Source organism: Ailuropoda melanoleuca, chromosome 19 (assembly GCF_002007445.2).
Source record: "Ailuropoda melanoleuca isolate Jingjing chromosome 19, ASM200744v2, whole genome shotgun sequence".
In the NCBI taxonomy this organism is placed as follows: Eukaryota; Metazoa; Chordata; class Mammalia; order Carnivora; family Ursidae; genus Ailuropoda; species Ailuropoda melanoleuca.
Genome location: NC_048236.1, coordinates 29,323,533 through 29,347,292, shown reverse-complemented (window position 1 = coordinate 29,347,292; position 23,760 = coordinate 29,323,533). Strand labels below are relative to the sequence as shown.

At 35.0% G+C, this 23,760-nt stretch overlaps 1 pseudogene; it reads right to left on the bottom strand.

Moving 5' to 3' along the window:
• Positions 1–20,343, bottom strand: part of LOC109491154 — a 22,898-nt pseudogene extending 2,555 nt beyond the window's left edge.
• Positions 20,344–23,760: the final 3,417 nt, after the last annotated feature.

Sequence of the window (23,760 nt, the reverse complement as noted above, 5' to 3'; positions counted from 1 at the left end):
GGTTACAGCATGGTTTCCTGACTGACTTGTATCTCCTCAGCAAGAGTGAACAGCACAACGGTGAGTCAGGAGAGGGGCTGGGCTCCCAGGGTTCCCCTGGATCTGTGTCTTCCTCAAAAAGCTTAAGAGAATTTTGTTGAAGTTTTAATCAAGTTTTAGGAGGAAGTAAAAATAATGCAAGTGTTTATTCAGGAACCTTTATCTGGAAATCGCCAGGCTATATTTGTTTACTTTGTAAAATTCATATCAGAAGGAAGTTTAAATTCTTAAGATCCAACTGCTTTTAATTCTGGAAATATTCTGATACATGTTCAATTGTCATGAGTGGCATTGGTAGTTTACAAGTAATTGGTTAGGTAAGATGGCTTAGTGGGATTTTTTTTTAAGTTACTTTTTCCTCCTTTCTACTGAGTAATGACTTAACAATTATACCTGAACTGAGTTACAATTGGATATATTCCAACAAGATGTTATTTGGGGGTTAACATAAAAATACATAAATTATTAGCTAATTTGCTGAGTTGTTTAATTTGCTAAAATTATTAGCTAATTTAAGTGAGAACACTTAAACATGTCTTTTTAATTAACTTGAAAAATCCTAGCAAGCTATATTACTGCACGTAAACTTAGATACTGAATAATTAGCTTTTGATTTTAAGAAGTTCTCTTTTCCTCTGGTTAGCACTTTTAACTGTGTCATAATTTCTACTTTGAAATGCACTATGTGTGTACAGCTCCTTCTACTTATATTTGAAAAGATTGTGAATGCAATTTTTAGGACTTTCTTTTTACATTCTCAGGTTTAGGAGCTTTCCTGTCCTAAATTTGTGAGACACAATGGAGTGGAGAACTAAGATAAGTATCCAAATCATGTTTCTATTTTCTATGCCTCTATTTTGTGGCTATTTCATTTCAAAATATTTTTTCCTTCATTCACTTATGCAGTTTTCTCTATTCTTTATATTTATGGACACCTCTGTATTGCTATCTGTGTATTTTCTATCAGTTTATAATTCATATAGGTCTTTAAAGTATTGCCTCATTTTAGAATCAAAGATAGAACAGACCATATTGTAATAGCTAAAATTCTGAATTACCTTCCTCAAAATCTATTACATAATGAAAAAAAAGAAGCTCAAATAGTTAAACAAAAATTGAATTTGAGACAAACATATAAAGTGGAAACACTCATGCAAGCTTTTGTAGTNAAAAAGAAGCTCAAATAGTTAAACAAAAATTGAATTTGAGACAAACATATAAAGTGGAAACACTCATGCAAGGTTTTGTAGTTTGTTTTTTTTTTAGGAAGGATCAGAGTAGTTTTATTGAGTTTAGAGAAGATTATTATTGACATGTCTAAGATAAATGGTAAGGTTAAGGATAAGTGATTATTTGTATGTAAGGGACAGAGATGACAATGGTTCTTTTTTTATTTACTGTAATACATAATACAAAATACAAGAACAAAGCTTTCTATAGAATGGCTTTTATGTACTTAGAAGAAATAACGAGAGTCACTTCAATGTATTACAAAAATCATATTTTGAGTTCACTGTCATTTGGTTGTTATTGAGACAAATTTTTCAATTCCATTTTTAAAAAGTTGAATGTTTTCTCAATAATCATCGTTTGCAGTTATTTATCATTTCTATAGGGCTGTCTATGTACATGATCTGTACATCTGTACATGTCTGTATCATGGAGAAATAATTATCCTGAACAAGTGAAGCCCATGCCCAGAAGAGCCTAAAATTTAGTTTTAGGTATATTAGGATAAATCACATTTTGGTCCAGTATATAACTTAATCTCTGCATGGTCCAGAAAGAGAACTGCTTTTATAAGAGCAATATCAAGTGTTTAATCAGGTGCTTTGTGGAGGAAATCTTCCTGAACAGTAGGGACGAGGGTACCGAGTGGAGTTATCATCACACCTCTGTAATAAACTTACTTTTATAAACCAGCATTTTGAGTCCTAGACTTGTAAAAAACATTTGTAGTGGTTATAGCTGCTTTGTGAAAAGTTGGATATTAACAACAACATATCTAAAATGCCTCTTTATTGAACTCCTTAATTAAAATCAGAACTCTTTAAAAATATTTATTATTCTCATTATTGTTATTGTTATTATTTATAGCCTACGTACATATGATCTTACCTTATTATTATGGATACTTGGCCAAATTCACCACAACAGTGTAATAATGATCTGGAATTTTTATAAGCTTCTGTATTTCTCCAATTAACCTCATGAGCAATTTGAATCTATCAATGAATGATGCATTATTTTTTGAGTGTCCGTCTTACGTGTGTAACATTCTACTTGGTTTTATAGAAAGAAACATCCAACTGAGATATATATAATTATATGAGTTATATATATATATAATAATCAAAACTGGTAAGAAATGTTAAACTATGTGGTTGTGATTCCAAAAGCTAAGAAATTTAGAGAAAGAAGAAATCATATCAGCATGTGAGGGAAAGGGTAAAGAAGGATTCAAGGAAGTTTTGGGCATTTGGATAGCTAGCACTGGAATAGGTAGAAGATCATAAAGATATTTCAGGTGGAGAGAAGAAATGCAGGAAGGACAGTGTGAGAAATTGACCACTGTGGGTCACCATGACAAAGAAAAATGGGTGAGAATAAAGTTGTTAATCCTATGTTTACTGTGACACCCAGATCACACACAATAATCATGATATGGATGGATAGACACATTGCTAATGCCCCTGCGACTGCCACTGGCTCCTGCTTGCCCCTTTAGTGCCTTATGGTGCCCTACTATGCCAACATCATTTGGAAGCTACCTCCCCGGCTGTGCTGTTACTGCCATTGACACTGAAGCTATTTCCTGATGATTATCTGGGTGTTCTTGGGGCCAGTTAGCCTGTAGTAGGCTGAATAATTGCCCCCAAAGATATCCACATTTTAATCCTCAGAACCTGTGAATGGTTACCTTATACGGCAAAGTAATTTTGTAGATGTGATTATGTTGAGCACCTTGAGAAAGGGAGATTATATTCGATTTTCTGGGTGGGCCATACCTGCAATCACAAGGTTATACAACAGAGGCAAAAGTAGATCTGATGATAGAAGAGGACAAGGCAATGTGATGACAGAAGCACCAATTGGTGTTACGTAGCCCTAGCTAAGTAACGTCAGCTGCCACAAGAAGCCAGAAGAGGCAAGGAGCAGATTCTGTCCTTAGCTTCTAAAAGAATCAAGTTGCATACCTTGATTTTAGACCCAGGAAGCCATTTTAGACTTATGGCCTCCAGAATTGCAAGAGAATAAGTGTCAGTTGTTTAAGCCACAAACTTTGTGGCCTTTTGTTATAGCAGTAACAGAAAACAAATGCACAGCTGAAGCTTCCTAACTTGGCCAAAATACATTTAAAGATAGGAATGGCATAAGTAATTGCTGACTTAAGTAGATATCTCTGACATCTAGGGGATACCTGATGTCTGAAGATAATGAAAGAGTCTGGGGAATTACTGATATGGCTGTTGAAATCACTGTGATGATGACAGAGCACTCTGCAGCGATGCCGGTAGCTGAGAAGGTGGAAATGGGCCTGTGGGGCAGTATATATATAAAATGATGACCACAGGTGTCAGAGAGTAGCAGACAATGGATTACATGGTCTGTATGGGTAATATTGGCCTACTGAATTGAGGACAATGGAAGAAAGTAATCATCAGGGAAGAGAGCAGTGGGGTAATGCGTTATTAGGTTTTAAGTTCTGTGCACTTAAAGAGAAGTAAAACCTCTAGGAAAAAAGAGTCATTTATCAAAAAAGGTGAAGGGATACCGACTCTCTGAGGATGGAGGCTACTGGTAAGGATGAAAGGGAGAAAAACTGTGGAGAAAACCAGGTAAGAATATAATGAGTGAGAAAATGCAGCCTGAGTTACGAGTGGCAAGATATTGGTGCTCATAGGAGAAAAATGAGAGGATAGGAGCATTAGGGTTAAGAAGAGTATGATGAGAGAGAATTATTTATGGACTGAAAGCAAAAAGGCCAATGTCCTGAGAGAGAATATAAAGTCCGGGTGTAGGTTAGTCAGTAGTAAGACTCCCATGGACACACCTACACCCACAGGGCCCTGGCTTTGCTGGCTATGTGAGGTGTGGGTCTGTGTTCAGAAAGCTGTGTAGTTTCACGATGTGTGAAGGGTAAGCGCGCTATTGAAACGGACATAGCTTCTGATGAGCTTCTTTAAGAAGACTTTCTCTTCACTTAGGTCTATAAAATTATGCTTAAGAATTTAATTTGCAACATCATGTGTTGTTTTATCTACATGTAAGCCTTCTTGTTATGATTTTGTTTATGATTGAAAAATACAGTGTAGGGGCGCCTGGGTGGCGCAGCGGTTAAGCGTTTGCCTTCGGCTCAGGGCGTGATCCCGGCGTTGTGGGATCGAGGTCCACATCAGGCTCCTCTGCTATGAGCCTGCTTCTTCCTCTCCCACTCCCCCTGCTTGTGTTCCCTCTCTCGCTGGCTGTCTCTATCTCTGTCGAATAAATAAATAAAATCTTAAAAAAAAATACAGTGTAAACTGTCTTTTAATAATACATGCCTTATTGACTCACTCATACTAATAATAGTTTTTTGCTGAAACTCAAATGTCCTAGTGGATGGAAAAATGTTAGCTCTAGCTTTCCCTCTACAGAAACTGTGACTCTGGACCCCAATTATAAGTTAGGCCCTCAGGATGAAAATATGTAACTTTTTATTTATTTTATTTTATTTTATTATTTTTTATAGTAAGGATTTACTGTGTGTGCTCGTAAGAGCGGCAGTTCTGGTATAGGAGTATGCCCTGCTGTGATGCAGTTCCACACTCATATTAAATCCAGGTACCCCCTAAAGTGTTTCAAGGCTTTCCCCGTCATACTTGTCAAAAGCAGAAAGCACGTATACTTACCGTGCTATTAACATTCCATCAAAGTGTAGGTGTAAGTGCCTATAGCTCCCCTGCCTTGCATCAGTTACCTGTGCTTGGATCCATAATTTTAATAGCCCATAATCATTAGTAACTTGATTTCCAAATCATACATAATCTTCAAAAATATAAAACCACATAAAAAACCAATAGTCTCAAATTTATTTCCATTCCTCCTCTAAGGTCACCATGTCTATAGATCTAAAAGCAAGAAGAGAAAAATGTGATAGAATTAATATAACAAATATAGTATAAATGTAAGTCTGTTAATACAATTCAATGTTTAATAAATGTCTTTAGTAAAGACATGTCTTTATTAAGTGGGGAAAATGTCCAGAAGAGCAGGTTTTATAAGTTATTTAGAAACTATGGTAGTTAGGCTTGCCTAATGAATCTACGAGAAATCACTCAGTTGCTAAGGTGAAAAGTTTTATATTTGTTGGGTTTTTCTACATTTTTTGGCAACTCTTCTGAAAGTGGTACTCATTTTATTTGTTTTATGAGATGTTTCTACTATAAATTACTATCATCTTTATCTGTTTGTTAAAATAACCAAGTGTCTGTTTTAAGCCCACAGATTTATTGCTAAATTATAATTGCATCCCTGTGTCTCTTATACTTAAACCACATTAGGTTTCTACATAATATTCCTCAGTCAACCCATATTAGAAGGCTCACTATTGTGTGAAATTTTAGGGTGGTTATTATATCCGATATAATAATCCACAAAAGTGGAGTGTGGACTTTGATTTGTTTCTATCATTTTACTAGAAGCTGTAGACAGACGCCAAGCCCCATCACTCAACACCTAGACAATCATCTTACCCTATGTCAATAAGTTTGTCACGCAAGATCAACTACTTGGTAGGTTTTTACTGTGAATTGCACATAGTATTTTACTTGAATTTAGCCAAGTTAATAGACTAGTTCCCAGAAAACTTCTGGATTCCAAAGTAGTTGGGATGACAGGATAGAGTCTCTTGAGCTGCTGTGGACTGAATTTTGTACTACCCACGCCCAACCAAATTCATGAAGCCCTAATCCCCAATCGTCTGCCTTTGGAGATAGAGCCTTTAGGAGATAATTAAGGTACAATGAAGTCATAAAGGTGAGATCCTAATCTGATAAGACTGATGGCCTTATAAGAGGAAAAGAGAGATCTCTCTCCATATCTGCATGCTCAGAGAAAAGGCTGTGTGAGTACTTTAGCAAGAAGGCAGCTGTCTGAAAATCAGGAAGAGAGTTCTCACCAGAAACTAAACCCTGCCAGATCATGATCTGGAGCTTCCAGCCTTCAGAATTGTGAGAAATACATTTCTGTTTTTTATGCCACCCAGCCCATAATAATTTTGTTTTGGTGGTTTTAACAGACTAATATGTGATTTATACCCAATAGTCCCAAGATTTTGCAGGGTAAACTTGGTGCTTTGTATTATCTAGTTGACACAGATTGAAATAAAATTGAGAATGAAAATGATCTTTCGATTTCGGAATCTCTCAGCAATTTGGATTATCGATTTTATCACAGATTTTTATGTCTGAGTTATATTTAAGTAATGCATTTCAATAAATTGCTATTTTAGTCATTGTAAACAACATTGTTTACAATAGTACAAATGTGCAGAAATAATATTTGAAATATTTTTCAACCTGTATGGCATGTGCATTAGTCAATTAAAATGGATGTCCAACCTATGAGAACAGAAAATAGCTGCTTTGTTAAGCTTATCCAGTGAGTGGCAGATCTGCCTACTCATACATCAGTAAGATTTTTAAATGAATGATAGTACCAACAATAGTTAAGGCAGTGTCTTCTGAGACAGTTCTTCAAAATAATTTTATAATTCTTTAACTTCTTTTGTAAATGGTTTGTGTGAAAACCTGGCTTATTTATAGAATATGGTTCAGCATAGGAGTTACAACCAAGATAAGTTTGAGATTAGGTGCCTCTTGAAGAAATCTGTTTCATTATTATTAAGTTAAATGCTAAAACCCCTCTCCTATTATTGGTTACAAGCGTTATCTCTTAATTTTCTTTTTTGAATTACTTCACTGTCTCTGGAATAGAGACTAATTGCTTTCCTAGGACTGAATTTTGACTCTGTTAATTGTAGTTATACTTCTTTTAAGAACTTTTACATAATCATATGATTTTTTGTTAGATAAAGTTTAGGTCAGATGGTTCCACCACCTACAATACCCAGTTATGTTGGAATCCTGCAGCTTATGGGGAAGTGAGAATTGGAAAAGCTCATGGTAACCATCCTGTGCAAATCCCACCTCTCCCTGTGCACTTATTTTAAAGATAATAATTTTCTCTCTTTCTACATAATATCCTCAAGAAAGATGATTGCTGCTCTGGACAATTTTATTTTGATTAATTTCTAGTGGGTATAAATGAAACTAAATTAAAAAAAATCCAAAACATTAAAAAGATAGCAAACTCAGAATGTTAATTACCTCAGTAAAGGATTGAAAATAAATGAAATACTCTATCCTTAAAAAAAAGAAACAACTTACAGTTTAGTTCTGGGCTATTCACATGTTGCTTTACTCGATTTGGTGGGAATCAGGATTTGGTGGGAATCAGGATTTGGTGGGAATCGGGATTTGGTGGGAACTGAGGCAAAACTACTTTGGCATGATTGTGCAACCACATCATAAGTGGCATCAATAACATTTGGCTCAGATCCATTTACTCTGATACATTATGAGTGACTCAATTTAATTGAAAATCACCACCAGACATTGTTATTAGATAAAGTTATGAAGTGATTTGCTGTAGCAGCAGGAACTTATAGGTCTTGTGTGCAACATAAAATTTTAATGAAATGGGCATTTAAAGATTACCATTATAGTATATCATGTAGTCTATGATTAAAACATTAAATTATTTTTACATAATAAACCAAGACAAATGCAAGGTCTGGGATTTTAAAATGACAACCAAAGAAAGCAAATGAGCTTAAATTTTATTAACAACATATTGTCACATAAAACAAACAAATATGTCTGGTAATGACTGTGTGGTACACACCATTGAACTAATTTATTTATTTTTTCTGAGAAGCAGAAAATAAGGCAGTTATTTCGAAAAGGGCATGATTTTTCCCTTCCACAGACTATGAGGTGCTTGAAGATTTGATGTCTACAAGAGATCCCAAGGTTGTATTTTGAAACATATTGAGCCAAAGTGGTAGATTCCATATCTGTTCCACTTTAACTGGTTAGTTTCTAACCATTGTCATTTCGTTCTTCTGGCCAGTGGTTTGTTTAGTTGTGGGAGCAACTTGGTTCCACTAGAATGTGAGCTGTATGGGGGTAATGTTTTTGACAGTTGTGTGCATTAATGTATCCCTATGACTTAGAACAGTGACAGGCCTATGATAAACACCCAATAAATAATTATCAAAAAAAGAATGAGAAAGAGGAAAAAGAAAAAAAAGGAGGAAGGAAAGAAGGAAGGAAGGAAACGGAGGGAGGGAGGGAATAAGGAAGGATGGACAGAATAGATGGCAGAAGATTAAAGAGAAGGAGAAGAGGAGAGGAAAGAAGAGCAGAGAGTGACACAAAGGAAGAGGATTGCTTGGGTTCCTGGAATCAATAAATTGATCATTCTCTGTCACTCTCCGTACTTGAGCAAAGATCATTTTGCCCTATTGTTTCCAGCAGCCATTCTAAAACCATGAAGACAACTAACCATAGGATGGAATTGATCTCATGTATGGTAGAGAGATCGGAAGAAATGAGTTCTTTATTTTCTCCCAGTTTTACTGGGATATAATTGACACCTATCACTGCATAAGTTTAAGGTGTACAGCATAAATGATTTAAGTTACATATATTGTGAAATAATTACTGCAATACATTTAGTTAACATATAGATACAATAGAAAAAACAAAAAAAGAAAAAAGTTCATGCGTTGAGAACTCTTAAGATTTATTCTCTTACAACTTTCCTATATATTACATAGCAGTGTGAGCTATAGCCATCATGTTTTACACTACATGCCTAATACTTACTTATGTTATAACTTAGCATTTGTACCTTTTGACCACCTTCCTCCAATTACCCCTCCACCACTGCCTACCACCCCTGGTAACCACAAATCTGATCTCTCTCTCTCTCTCTTTTTTATTAGTTTAGTTTCTGGTTTTATTTTCCTTTAGATCCCACATATAAGCGAGATCATATCAGTATTTGTCTCTCTCTGACAGATTCCACATATAAGTGAGATCATACCGGTATTTGCTTTTCTCTGTTTTACTTATTTCACTTAGCGTAATACCTCCACTCTGGTAACAGATGTTCATTTCCTGTGGCTGTGAGCCTGTTTCTGTTTTATCTTGTATGTTCATTTTTTTAATTCTACATATTAGTGAGATCATATGTTATTTGTCTTATTTCACTTGGCATAATATCCTCTAGGTCCACCCATGTTGTCTCAAATGGCAAAATTTCATTCTTTTTCATAGTTGTTGAATATACCATTGTGTATGTATACCACATCTTTATTTGTTCATCTATTGATGAATACTTAGTTTGGGCATTTACATCTTTAATCTATTTTGAGCCAAGTTTTATAAATGGTGGAAGATAGGTGTTTAGTTTCATTCTTTTACATGTGAATATCCACTTTTTCCAGTATCATTTATTGAAGAGATTGACTTTTCTCCATTAAGTAGTCTTGGGTCCCTTGTCAAATATTAGTTGGCACTATGTGCGTGGGTTTATTTCTGGGCTCTCAGTTCTGCTCCATTGATGTATCTGTTGTTTTCGTGCCAATACCATACTGTTTTAAGAACTAAAGCTTTGTAGTATAGCTTGAAATCAGGAAGTGTAATACTTCCCACTTTTTTTTCTTTCATGTTTGCTTTGGCTATTTAGGGCATTTTGTGGTTCCATATAAATTTTAGGATTTTTTTTCCTATTTCTGTTAAAAAGGGATTCATTGAATTTTTAGATAGCTTTTGGTAGTACTAACATTTCAACAATATTAATTCTTCCAATCTATAAACACAGGATACCTTTCCATTTTTTGTGTCTTCAATTTCTTTCATAGTTTTCTGGTTTTCCAAGTAGAGATCTTTCACCTTCTTGGTTAAGTTTATTCTTAAGTGTTTATTGTTTTTGATGCTGTTGTAAATGGGATTTTTTTCTTTATTTCTTTTTCAATAATTCATTGTTAGCACATAAAAATGCTACTGATTTTTATTGTTAATTTTGTATCCTGCAACTCTACTGAATTTGTTGATTAGATCTAACAGTTTTTGTTTTTTGTTTTGGTTGTTTTGGGTTTTCTATATGCAAAATAAGGTCATCTCCAAATAGAGACATTTTTACTTCTTTCTTTCCAATTCTGATACCTTTTATTTCTTTTTCTTGTCTGATTGCTCTGGTATGGACTTCCAGTACTATGTGGAATAGGAGTGGTAAGAATGAACACCCTTGTCTTGTTCTTTTCTTAGAGGAAAATATTTCAACCTTTTACCTTTGGTATGATGTTTAACTGTGTATTTATCATAAATGGCCTTTATTATGTTGAGGTACATCCATTCTATACCTAATTTGCTAAGAGTTTTCATCATGCATATATATATTGAATTCTGTCAAATGCATTTTCTGAGTATGTTTTTAAGAAACATACAATGTACTGAATCAGGAAGAAAAAGAAAGTCTGAATAGACCAATTAATAGTAAGGAGATTGAATCAGAATGAAGAAAATCCCAGAACCACATGATGAATTTTAATAAACATTTAAGGAAGAATTAATGCCAGTCCCTCTCAAACTCTTTCAAAAATTGAAGAGGAAGAAACATTTTATGAATCAGCATCACCCTGATGTCAGAAAGGACATTACCAGAAAAACAAAAAACTACAGGCCAATATCCCTTATGGATATAGTTGCAAAAATTTTCAATCAAATACCAGCCAGCCAAATTCAGGAGAACATTAAGAGGATCATTCACCATGATCAAGTGGGATTTATACCAAGTGGGATGGTGTAATATATGCAAATCAGTCATTATGATATGTCATGTTAATAGAAGGAAGGAAAAAAATGAAATGATCATCTCAGTAGAAGCTGAGTTCTTGATGACAAAGTTGAACATCTTAATCAAGCCTGAAGGCAGTTCTACCTCTCAACTTAATTATGATGCAGCAAAATATTTTATTTTATCTGAGTTGAGTCAGAAGTTCCATTTTTGTAGCTGAACACTTCCTAACAGATAAAGTCTGGACTGGAGTCTGGGGACAGCAGACTCAGGTTTAGAACAAATCATTTTACCTGTCAGAAGCTGGCTTGTCATCTGTAATGAGGCTTGCTGTAATCAGTAATAATAGCAACAGCAGTATTATTCCCTGACACTGTGTTCAAGCCCTGTGATCATGTTTTACACATACTAGATTCCCTAGCCTTATTAGGGAAGTATTATTGTTGCCAGCTTGCAGATGCAGAAGTTAAGTATATTCCACAGGGTACATAGTGATTAAGGGGGTTTGTATAGAATATTAGTCCATGTCTATTAGACTCTAGCGTTCAAGCTTTGTATCCCTAGACTGCATTTTCACAGGCCTCATTTTGGCCTGATCTGAGAAAGCTCCTTTTTAAAATTCACATGCCATACCTACGAGTCTTTAGTTTCTCTTTACGTAATTTTCAATTCCCAACCTTTCCTAGCAATGCAAGTATATGCTTAATTACCCAAAATGTCTAGTTTTGTCATTGCCTATGGGTATTTGAATTAGAGAACAAAATGGTGTTTAAATATATATGTACAACATCATTGATTTGGAAAACATGATATAAAGAAGATGTCCAGAATGATAGCAGAAGGATAGATGAAGAAAACCTCAAAACCAAACACAGTGATATAGTGGTCACCTAGAAAATACATTTTTTAAGCTATCCAATTTCTATCTGCTACTTAAAAACTAAAAAGAATGCCGAGGTTAAAAATTGTTTTCCAAAGAAAAAATATGTTTAGTTTTTCTTAAAATTTAAATGTTGTTTCAATAGGTAATCACAGTAAACTAAGAATCATATTTTGTTTAGGTTAATTGCTTTTAGCCCTCANTTAGTTTTTCTTAAAATTTAAATGTTGTTTCAATAGGTAATCACAGTAAACTAAGAATCAGATTTTGTTTGGGTTAATTGCTTTTAGCCCTCGGTATTTTTATCTTGCTTATCAGTGCTTTGAGTCTCATTCCCTCATATCCATGGATGAAAAATATGTTACTACATGCTAATATTAATGAAGAATCTCTTCCCAGTAAACATTCATACAAAAGTTCCCTTGAAACAATTTCTTATTCCAAAGAAGATATCATTTATACCTCTTGGGAAATCTTTGGAAAAAAGCCAAACTAATTCTGATGATAACCTCTGGGATCTTTACATTTTCACTATTATCATAGTTGTCCTTTTTGTACTATTTCTCAGTTCTTCCAGGATCTGAAACTCATTGAATTTTAGGCCTAATATTTTATCAAAAATCTAGGTGGGTAGTGCTAAAACTCTATTCATTTAGTCAAGTAACATTTATTGGTAACCTACCTGGCAATATGAAAGACATGATAAGAAATAAAGAGATAAAGAAGGCACAGTTCCTGTGATAGGAACATGACAGGTATTGAAAATTCAGCTGAGTCCTCTAAGAGTAGTAGATAAGAAGAGTGTTAAAGAAACCCAAAGAACACTTAAACCTACCCAGAGAAGTTGGAAAAACCTTACTTGAATAGATAATTCCTCAGCCGAGCCTTAAAAAATAAACAGAAATTTGGTGTGTAGCAAATAAAGTAGAATAAAGAACTGGCATCTGAGACAGATGAAACAGCTTGTGGGAAAGCATAAGAGAGGGGAAGGACAAATGAGAGTTTTCTAGAATGATGCATTATAATAAACTAAATCCTCATATCAGTCCTGCGAGTTTTCGTATTTATCTCATATTGTTGATAAAAGAACTAAGACTTGGAAAATTGAAGTCATTACCATTTGTTCAATTCTGTTTCTTACTCTAGTTCAAGTCTTTTTTTCCTTATGAACTTACATAAAATCTATCAGGGATCCAACTCTACCATAATTGTTCAGTAAATGTCTGTTGAATAAATACATGGTTAAGGGAACAAAGAGATTTCCCTTTATTTGTAATTTTAACAAAAATTTATGTAATTTAATATTGGCCCCAACAGATTAGAACTCATGTCAAAGCTTGTGAGAACAACTTTGAAAACAAACTTCTCTCAGGATTTCAAATAGGGGATTGGTTACAGAAGAGTTAAAGGGTCTAGGAGAGCAAAAGAAAAAGAAGGTGATCTGGAGAAGGAGAAGGGGAAGAGAAGAAGGAGGTAAAGGAGATAGAGGAAGAGACAGGGAGGAGGAGGAAGGAATTGGAGAAGGGACAGAAGAGAGAAAATGAGGAGAAAGGGGAAAGAGAAGGAAGAAGGAGAAAAAAGCCAAAAGAAGAAGAAAGGGAGCAGTGGAGGAGGAGGAGAAATGCTCAGAAGATTAGAAACTGCCAATGAGTATCTTTTCATATGTTCATTTATCATTTGGATTTCCTTTTTGTAAATGCAAAATGCCATTCAAATAACTTGCCCATTTTTCTGTAGTGTTCCTGGTCTTTTTGTATTGATTTATGGAAGGATAGAAGTTCTTTATATATTCTTCATGCTAGCTTTTTCTTACTTACCAGTTTCAAATCCCTTTTCTCACTCCGTTGTTTAGCTCCCTTTTGGTGTCTTCTAATAAATAAAAGTTCTGATTTGAAGTAGAATTTATCAGTCTTTCCCTTTATGCTTAATGGTCTTTCTGTCTTGTTTGGAAAATTCTTCCCTCCCTGAGGTAATAAAAAAAATTTTTTTTATTTTATTCTTAAAGCTTTATTAGTTTACCTTTCACATTTTTGAAATTAATCTACCTATAATTATTTTTAATTTTAGTTGCAGAATATTGTGTCAGTGTCCATTCTGGAATATGGAAGTCACTCAATAGAGCACTTATTTAGAGAGTTTATTAGAAAAATGTTGGAAGGACTGAAGGAGCACAAGAAGGAGGGGTATCTCAGAGAAGCAAAGTGAGGACAATAATGTATCTCTATATTTGTTTAAGTTTTAATTGCTACGTCTCAGTAAAATTTTGTAATTTTTCCTGTGGAAGTGTACACATATTTGTTGTTTACTTTTATGCACTTTAAATTTTTGATGCAATTTTATTTTATTTTGATGAAATTTTAAATATCTCTTTAAAAATATTTTTTGATTTGTTACTGATATACAGAGATATAATAGATTTTAATATTTATTTTGTATACAGAGACCTTGCCACATGCTCCAATTAGTTCTAATAGTTTACTGAACTTTTAAGTTCTTCAAGTGAAAACTTAAAGAAACATCTAAAGCTCTTTTACTTCAAATTGCTTACTTAACTCTTCAGCTCTTTTAATACTATTGATGCGATTTAAAAAATAAAAACAGCTGATCTTTTGTTATTTTTTGTTGGTAGGGTTAATTTGAATGACCTTGTCTGCCTTAACTGGAAATGAAATTTCTGATTTTTATTTAAGTGCTTTCTTTTTTATGAATTATAAATGTTTAATGACTTAGTTTTATTCAGAAATTCCATTTCTATTCTAATCGGGGGGTGGTAGACAGCATGATCACTCTATGAACCTGCTCAAGTTCTGTTTTTTTGGTCAGTAAAATAAAACGCTTTTAATAGAGTATTACACCGTCCTATTTTCCTAGACTTTAACTGATTCTCTTTTATTCTGTTTCCATCTGTCTGTTCCTAATATCGTAATCTTCATGGTTTCAATCTACTCTCTTGAATTGAGAATGTGCATTATATCTACTAAATACCAGCAGTTGAGACAGTCGTAAATATATTTTGAACTACCATGGAGCATAATAAATGTCACAGACATGTGCTTATCCGTCGGTAGAAAAAGCCCAATGGGACTTTATCTTGCGTCTACATCAACCTGTTATTCCTTCTGTTTCACTTACATTTAATACTGATACTTTTTTTTTATTACATAGTTTTGAACTTTAGTTTATTTCCTGAGATATATCAGCAATCCAGCAAATGTCATTTCATCATGCATCTGAGATCTTTGCATTATCTTAAGAAATTGGATTTTTAGAAAGAGAAATGCCTTATCAAGAAATACGTAAGAAAATTTCATTTTGATTAATTTATATTAAAAAATAAGGTACTTCATGAAGTACTAAAAAATGCAAATGCAGTTAACTTCCTATTACTTTTCAGCTATCCACAGCTAGCATGAAAAACCCTTGTCAAAGCTACCCATTAATTGTCATATTATAATAAATCCAGAAAGTAATTCTTAAATTAGCAATGACTTCTTCTGACATATCCTTTCTTTGGCTTATTATTGATCCATTCTCATGTCAGACTTGCAATTGACATTATGAGCAATGAAGGACAAGCTGTGATCATTTACTGAAGCTTCTGAATTAAAAGTAATAACATCCTGTAGAGAAAAAAGAACACTTTTCATCTAAAGATTAAGATGTACTATAAAAAGCCCCTTGAATAATTCAGAGAAGAGTTTTTCTTGTTTGAAGGATTGTTTGATTGAATCATCTCCTAAAAGAAATAGTTTTGTATATGATATCACAAGTATGCAATATTGGATACCATTACCTCACAACCATCAATTATTTATTATGCGTCTTTTAGTCCCTCAGTTCTATTGCCCAATGTACTTAACTTAATTTTTAATTGTCTAATAAAAGGCATTCCTTCTTGGAATTTCTGGGAAAATTCCAGTACTTAAAGTTCTGTCTTACTTATTAAAGACAGTAAAATCATTTTATTAATTTATTTACTACTGACTAAGTTACCAAATTATAGCACAATTTGCCTACTTATGATTGAAATTCCACCAGCTTTAGCTGAATTTTCAACACAAATGAATTGCAATTGGTTTGTTATCATTGACATTGGCACCCAAATTAATTTCAATGTCCAACACAGGGAAAAAGCTGGAATCATGAATGGATTGGCATGGCTGCAATTTCTTCCTAAATTTCCTCAAGGTACATACTTATGTAGATAAATATCTTTTCTTGAAAACACAATGGATCTTTTATCACTTCCATCTACAGTAATTGTGAGAAGATGGGAGTACCAATTTCCTACAGTGGTGATAATGGCATCTAGGAGTATTAGGTTGTTGAAAGAAACATCAAATATTTAAAGAAACATCAAAATATTTCTTCCCAATTCCAAGATTTGAGTTAATTTCAATAAGCTTCAATAGATGAACATATGAAATTAAAGATTTTGGTTAAGTTTAATTTATTAAACTATTTTATCTGGGTGTTCTATGATATTTTAGAAGAGATTAATTTAATGTGGCTATTTATTATACTTCCTTAAATTTAGAGTGTGTTTCTACATTCTGTATTAAAAATGTATGGAATAATAATGGAGCATGTCTTCTCTGAGACTTATTGTATGTACTGATATATATATCTCAAAAATGTGCAATTCACAATAGCATAATATCTTAATTCTTCTCCGTTAATGGAGGAAAACTGAATAGCTATTATACAGAATTAACTATGTCGATGGTCTCAACCATGGGTGATTTTGTACCCACCTAGGGCACAATTTAAAATGTCGGAAGACATTTTTGGTGTCCCAAGTAGAGGCGAAATGCTACTTAGAAACCAGAGTAGAAATCAGGGATGTTGCTGAACATTCAGGGACAGGACAGTCTGTGACTACGTGGAATTAGTGTTGAGGTTAAAAAATTCTGCTCCAGGTTCTTCAGCATTATGTTGAGCAGATTCAAGATCATGGAACCACTTAAAGCTGTTTATAAGCTCCGTTGCTTTAAGTAGAGGTTAATATATTGAACTGAGGAGACATCCAATAGGAGTATACTTTAATGAGTTCTGGATGTAGTATATGGCAGAGGGGCAGGGAGGATGTTTTCATCATCAGTGCCACAGCAGATGGTTCCCTCTCACTAGCCAAATATTCACAGATTTTTACTTAGAGATTCAAAGGGACAGAATGGTACTGAAATCCGGGTCTGTCTGGACCTAAGTCTATGTACTTTGGAACTTTTTGTTGCTATAGTCTGTTCTTTTGAGTGTTTTCATTTAAGAGTGTTCCTTACGGTGACCGAATAGTTTTCCTGGTCCTTCTTGTGTCTCATAAAATAAAAGTACAATTCAAGTTTAGTAGTTGTTCTGTTAAACAGGTTTAATACCAAATCTTATGCTACACACATGTGGGAAGGAACATACTGAAAGTATTGGAATAGAAGTAAACATAACAATACTTTTTAAAGATAAAAATGTTAAAAATAGTTCAAATAAGGAAATGGGAGAAAGATCATGTTATTTCTGCTAACTTTTCTGGAAATAATTGTGCTATAAATGGGGAAAGCACAAGAAGCTTCCAATTACTAACTCAAGGTCAAGTCTGCCTTTCTGCTTTGAGCTGTGCTGACTTACACTGTATTTTGTCAGGGGGGTTTCCTATCTCTGAAATCTAATTTTCCCACTGGGAGAATCTTTAATCCCTATGCCTGGTCTGTCCAATACTGGACCTTCTTGTTGTGATTATAAGTTTCTTTCCTGATTGGATATACATGCCAAAATCTTAGATACTGCTTGGATCTCTGCTTATTTGTTCTTATCCTTTTCTATTCTTTTAAGCTAATCTGGCACAAAACCAATTTTTATATTTACAGCCTCAGTAGCCTTTCTTTGGAACAACAGTCTTTAACACTTACTTTTCTGCTGTATATACTTTATCGTGTGCACAAACACACACTTTTCATATCCATAATCTATATTGGATCTTTTGATAATGGATTATTTACTAAAATAAATCAGGTACTATGTCACAAAAAGCATCATGATAAACTCCCAAAAGTAGGACTTTCACAGCTATAGTCTCTGCTCACAATAATTCAGTTAGTACAAAGAATGAACAAGTTAGAAAACATTAACCCCTTTAAAATTAAATTCCTGGATCAAAAATGGACTGAAAATTGAATTTCAAATTATATAGAAATTAATGAAAATATGAATAATTTTATGAATACCAATGTGACATAGCTAATGCTTGTATTTAGGCTAAAACAAATTAAGCTAATAAAAAATTAAGCTAATTTAGACTTTAAAAGCTTTAATTAAAAGACCAAAATTGAAAACAAATCAGTGATCACCTTAAGAAACTAGAAACTCATTAAATGTAATGCAACTAAAACAAATTTGGAGAATAAAATCAGTAAAGATGAATGCTGAAGTTAATGGAATATAAAATGAAAGAGTGAAAATTATTGGCTAAACAATAAAAATAATAATTCTCCCAAGAGAGACAAAAAATGTGAATAGGCAATTCATAAGAGAATCTATTTTAGGGACACCTGGGTGGCTCAGTCACTTAAGTGTCTGCCTTCAGCTCCATTCATGATCCCAGGATCCTGGGATCAAGTCCCGCATTGAGCTCCTTGCTCAGTGGGGAGCCTGCCTCTCCCTCTGGCTGCTGCTCACCCTGCCTCTGCTCTTTCTCTCTCTGAAAAATAAATAAATAAACAAACAAATAAATAAAATCTTTTTAAAAAGATAGAATATATTGTAAATGTAAACCTCACCACTACTTAGGGAAATATGAATGCAAACAATGAGGTATTGTTTTTCAACCATTAGTTCAGCAAAATATTAGAAAGAAATTTATCATATTTTTTGTAAGATTGAAAGGAAAAAAACTCTTACACATTGTCAGTTGAATATAAATAGCTAGCAATGCTTGGTGCATCAGATAGGATTTTTTTCCAAATAAAAAATGATCATATCTTTTAACCCTCAGCTCCACTTTTAGGGATCCATATTACAGAAATGAATGCATGACTGTGCAATCAGTACTGTCCTTAGATATGGGTGACAGCAGGCTCTGCTCCTGGCCCTGTTCTTCAGAGCTCTCAGTATGACTATGTTTCCTTATGGGCTGGAAAGTTGGAGTCAAGAAGTCATGTCATCCTGGAACCTGAGATCTCCTGCCTCCATGCAGGGTCACATTTCATATACTCAGGATTCTGAATCCTCTGTGAAATCACCCAAATAATTTTCTAGGTTCTGAATGTGCTTTTTTCCCCAGTTGTTTTCTCTCAGCACCCCGGCCAAGGAGGGGGCCAACTGGAGGCTATTTGCAGGAGGAGAGTCTGTAAGAGAGTGCAGATGGAGTGGAAGTTAGGACTAGAGTGTCTGCATGTAAGAATACAAGGCCACTGTGATATAGAACTGTTCCAAGTGTGGAATGAGAAGTGGAGAAGGTAAGGGTAAATGGCCAGAGACCAAGACATCTGAGAATTGGAAATTTCAAGCTGGATTTCCAGTTATTCTGAGTGTATATTTGTTAAAGTAAGAAGATAGAATGTAAATTATTTAAAAGCTTGTTAGCTTGATTAATAAGTTTCAGTATTTTTTAAAAAGATTTTACTTATTTGTGTGACAGAGAGAAAGAGAGAGAGCACAAGCCGGGGGAGTGGCATGCAGAGGGAGAGGGAGTAGCAGGCTCCCCGCTGAGCAGGGAGCCTGATGAGGGGCTTGATCTCAAGACCTTGATCTCAGGACCCTGAGACCATGACCCCAGCTGAAGGCAAACGCTTAACCAACTGAGCCACCCTGGCTCACCTAGTTTAAGTATTTAAATAGATGGTATGTGACCCTGCATTTGTACTCTTTCCTCAGTCCAACAAATGTTAGAGGAGGACCTGTATGCAATGATATAAATTTGAGAATATTTTCTGCAGCATTGTTTTAATTAATAATGGAATTTGGCATTAAAGGAACAATGGTTAGATAAAACATGGAAGACATAAACTATAGGATCATTAAAAATAATTTTAAATTTATAAATATTGGCTTGGAAAACCACATGTTAATTGACAAAAAAATGTAGAGCCAATGATTAGTGTGATTGCACTGATATAAGAACAAAAATAAAAATAAACCAACAAAATTTATATGTGCTTTGATAAGCATAGAAGATAGTTTGAATGGTTTCATTCCAAACATAATTTCATACCAAACTTCCCAGGAAAATGGCATTGGGGTAAAATAGAAGTCTTAATTTTTTTATTACCTGATTCTGTATTTATTGGAATGGTACAACAATTATGAATTCCTTCATAATTTTAAAAAATTCTTAAAAATCAAGCAAGAATGACATTATAGAAATTCAGTTTAAAGACATATTAGGAATCTATGGGACTCAACCACTGGGAATATGCCTGTGATGGAGAAGCGGGGAGGGGCTTGCAACTATGAACACGAAGATCTTGGCAGACGAAGTTCATACCTGCAGTGCCCAAATAGTATTCCCAACCAGCAGCTTTGCTCATCTGCAGAACCAAGTCAGGGGAATACTCGGACCAGGAAACTGGGAAGAGTGTAGATCTGCCTGTTTTAGATCCTCAAATAAGGAGTTGTGCTGAACCTAGAGCCCTATTTGTCCATCCCAGGCAAGGAACTGAATCACAGCTCCACCTGCTGTGAAGAGTATCTTCTGGCTCCATCTGAACAGAAAGGCTGGTGGCAACTCCTGGAAGCAGTGCAGCCCAACAGTATTTGAGCAAAGAAACAGTTAGCCTGAGCTGTTAGGTTGCAGAGGAAAGGCAGTGGTCCTGTTTAGTCGTGGAACTTGGGGTGTGGGTTGGCTTAAGACAATAAACAAAGAGCTTTACCAGCATTAAAACTGCTTTTCCCACTGCCTGCAGGCAGGGAATCTAATTCATAGCCTTGCTCATCACTGAGTACAACCTTCAGCCTGTCTGCCCAGGGAACCTAACCAGAACATACGAGAAGCAGCACAGCCCTACATATAGTGACACTTGAACAGAGAGCCCATAGCATCCCCCAGCTGCTGAGCAAATCTGGAGGCCTCACATGACTAGGGAATTGAATACACACTCTGGACTGATTTGCGTCCCCAGACAATGAGCTGTGTAGGTCCTAGGCCCCACCCTACTGCCCTGCTAGGGCAGGGAAGCTAATCCATGGCTTCATCTCCTACTGAATATCTTATCTAGTTCTGATCATCTAGTAATGGTGGTCATTACTGATCAGATAATCTAGGCAAATGCAAAACCTTTCCTAGAGCTTCACTTGGGTAGAAAACCAAGCCAGTAGTCCTACCCCCCTTTCCTCAGCCAGTGTCACACCCCACCATCCCTGTCCTCATGGCTTGAACAGTTGGTCTCACCCTAAAATAGACCATAATAGCAGGCCCCACCTTCCAATGGACATTATCAACAGACACATCCAAAAAACCCAAACTGAGCTGACTGATGAAGAATTCTCTCTAAAAGAGTGAACTATAAAGTCTAGAAGAGGAGCTAGATCACTGAAACACACAGATACCAACATAAGGAATCAAGGTTTATAAAAGAAAAAAAATCACCACTAAAGGAAACTAATAAAGCTCCAGTAGATAACCCTAAAGAAATGGAGATCTATAAACCATCAAAGAATTCAGAGTAATCCTCTTAAGGAAGTCTAGCAAACTAAAACAAAACACAGACAACTAAATCAAAGTAGGAAAGTGATGCATGAACAAAATCAAGAAGTTCGGCAAGGAAATCTCAACCATCAAACAAGCAAACAAACACAGAAATCCTAGAGATTTAAAAAGTAGGCTCAGCCAGAAGAAAGAACCAGCAAACTGGATGATAGGACATTGGAAATTACCCAGTCATAGGAGCAAATTTTTTTAAAAAATGAAGGGGCATCTGGGTGCCTCAGTCAATTAAATGTCTGACTCTTGATTTCAGCTCAGATCGTGATCTCAGGGTTGTGTTTAAGTTCTTTGTTGCTTAGTTCATTGGTGTTTAGTTTTTTGAGCTACTATTCATTCTATATATATAGTCTCTGGTCGAATCTTGTCCATCCCCACTTTTTAAGTAATATCAATATGCTAATGTGTCCTAAATTTGGATCTCCACCAACAGACCTTATTTAAGTGGTCAAATATGACGTTTGACAGCTTCATTTGTTGTCAAAGACACCTAGCATTTAGGTACTTAAGATTAAAATTGCATTTATGGGGACATGGAATATGGGAAGCTCTACCTCCCATGTATCTTTTTTTTTAAAAAAGATTTTATTTATTTATTCGACAGAGATAGAGACTGCCAGCGAGAGAGGGAACACAAGCAGGGGGAGTGGGAGAGGAAGAAGCAGGCTCATAGCAGAGGAGCCTGATGTGGGGCTCGATCCCATAATGCCGGGATCACGCCCTGAGCCAAAGGCAGATGCTTAACCGCTGTGCCACCCAGGCGCCCCCCATGTATCTTTTATAATGCAGTAATATCATGTGGTTTATCTTGATAAAAATTAAGTTTCACCAAATGTGATCTTTATTTTAGAAGAAAAACTTAAAAACAAAACCATTTTGATAGAATTTGAAATGCCTTTTCTTTAAGGACTGTTATAATCGAGTTTAAGATTTAGTTGAATGTCAACAGAAAAGTGGAAAACAGTCTACTAATATTATAGAATCAGCAACAATGGCAGGAAGCTTCAATCACAAAAACACAGTTCCTCTCATTATTGCTGCTTTAGAAATTATTACCGACATATCCATTTTTCTATATTACTTCAACATCTGGCTTGCAGGAAATATTATGATTTGTCTGTCTTGCCAGTAGACACAGCCCATCAGTAATTTAAAACTAGTGAAGGAGAAATTTTGAAATATCACAAGTCTTCCACTTTCAATAATGCCTCTCATAACTTCTAAAATCAAATTTCCATTTATGTTTTATTATATGAAATATAATGGGTTTATGTGGGATATTGTTATCCTGTTATAAAAATGTATTTTTTAATGTATAATCTATGGTTGAATTCAGATGTCATAGATCTCTGTGTTTCAAGTGACTTGGATTACATTCTTGTAATTAATTACATTTTTCTTAACTCAAGCCCTAATCTTTGAGTATGATTCCTCTTTGCATGTTTTTGAAGACCAAACCTCCAAGGATGTTTTAATGTCTAAGATTCTACCAAATTATATTTGAAGCCATGTCTGGCTTCCTTCACAATGACAGTGGGTTACTTTCTGCAGTCTTTTTCCTGTCTTCATTTTTCTTTCTGGAATCATTGCTGTGGTCTTATATTCATTTAGAGCTAAGGTAACCATTCACTCCCAGTTTGTCCTAGAAGTTTCTGTTTATACGTTCTATCTGGCATCCTGTTTAGTTAGTGCTTCTTTTTATTCTCAACAGTGTCTCAGTTTGGATGATAAAATAAATGGTTCCTATTGGAAGCTGGGTAGGTAAATATGAAATCCCTTGCCGAGTTCTCTTCTTTCCTTTTTTTTTTTAAAATATTTTTTTATTATATTATGTTAGTCACCATACAGTACATCCCTGGTTTTTGATGTAAAGTTCGATGATTCATTAGTTGTGTATAATGTCCAGTGCACCATGCAATACATGCCCTCCCTACCACCCATCACCAGCTTATCCCATTCCCCCACCCCCCTCCCCTCTGAAGCCCTCAGTTTTTTTCTCAGAGTCCATACNTGTCCATGCTACCCAGAGCAATCTACACTTTCAATGCTATCCTGATCAAAATACCAATGACATTTTTCAAAGAACTGGAACAAATAGCCCTTAAATTTGTATGGAATCAGAAAAGACCCCGAACTGCCAAGGAATTGTTGAAAAAGGAAAAACAAAGCTGGGGGCATCACAATGCCGGATTTCGAGCTGTACTACAAAGCTGTGATCACAAAGACAGCATGGTACTGGCACAAA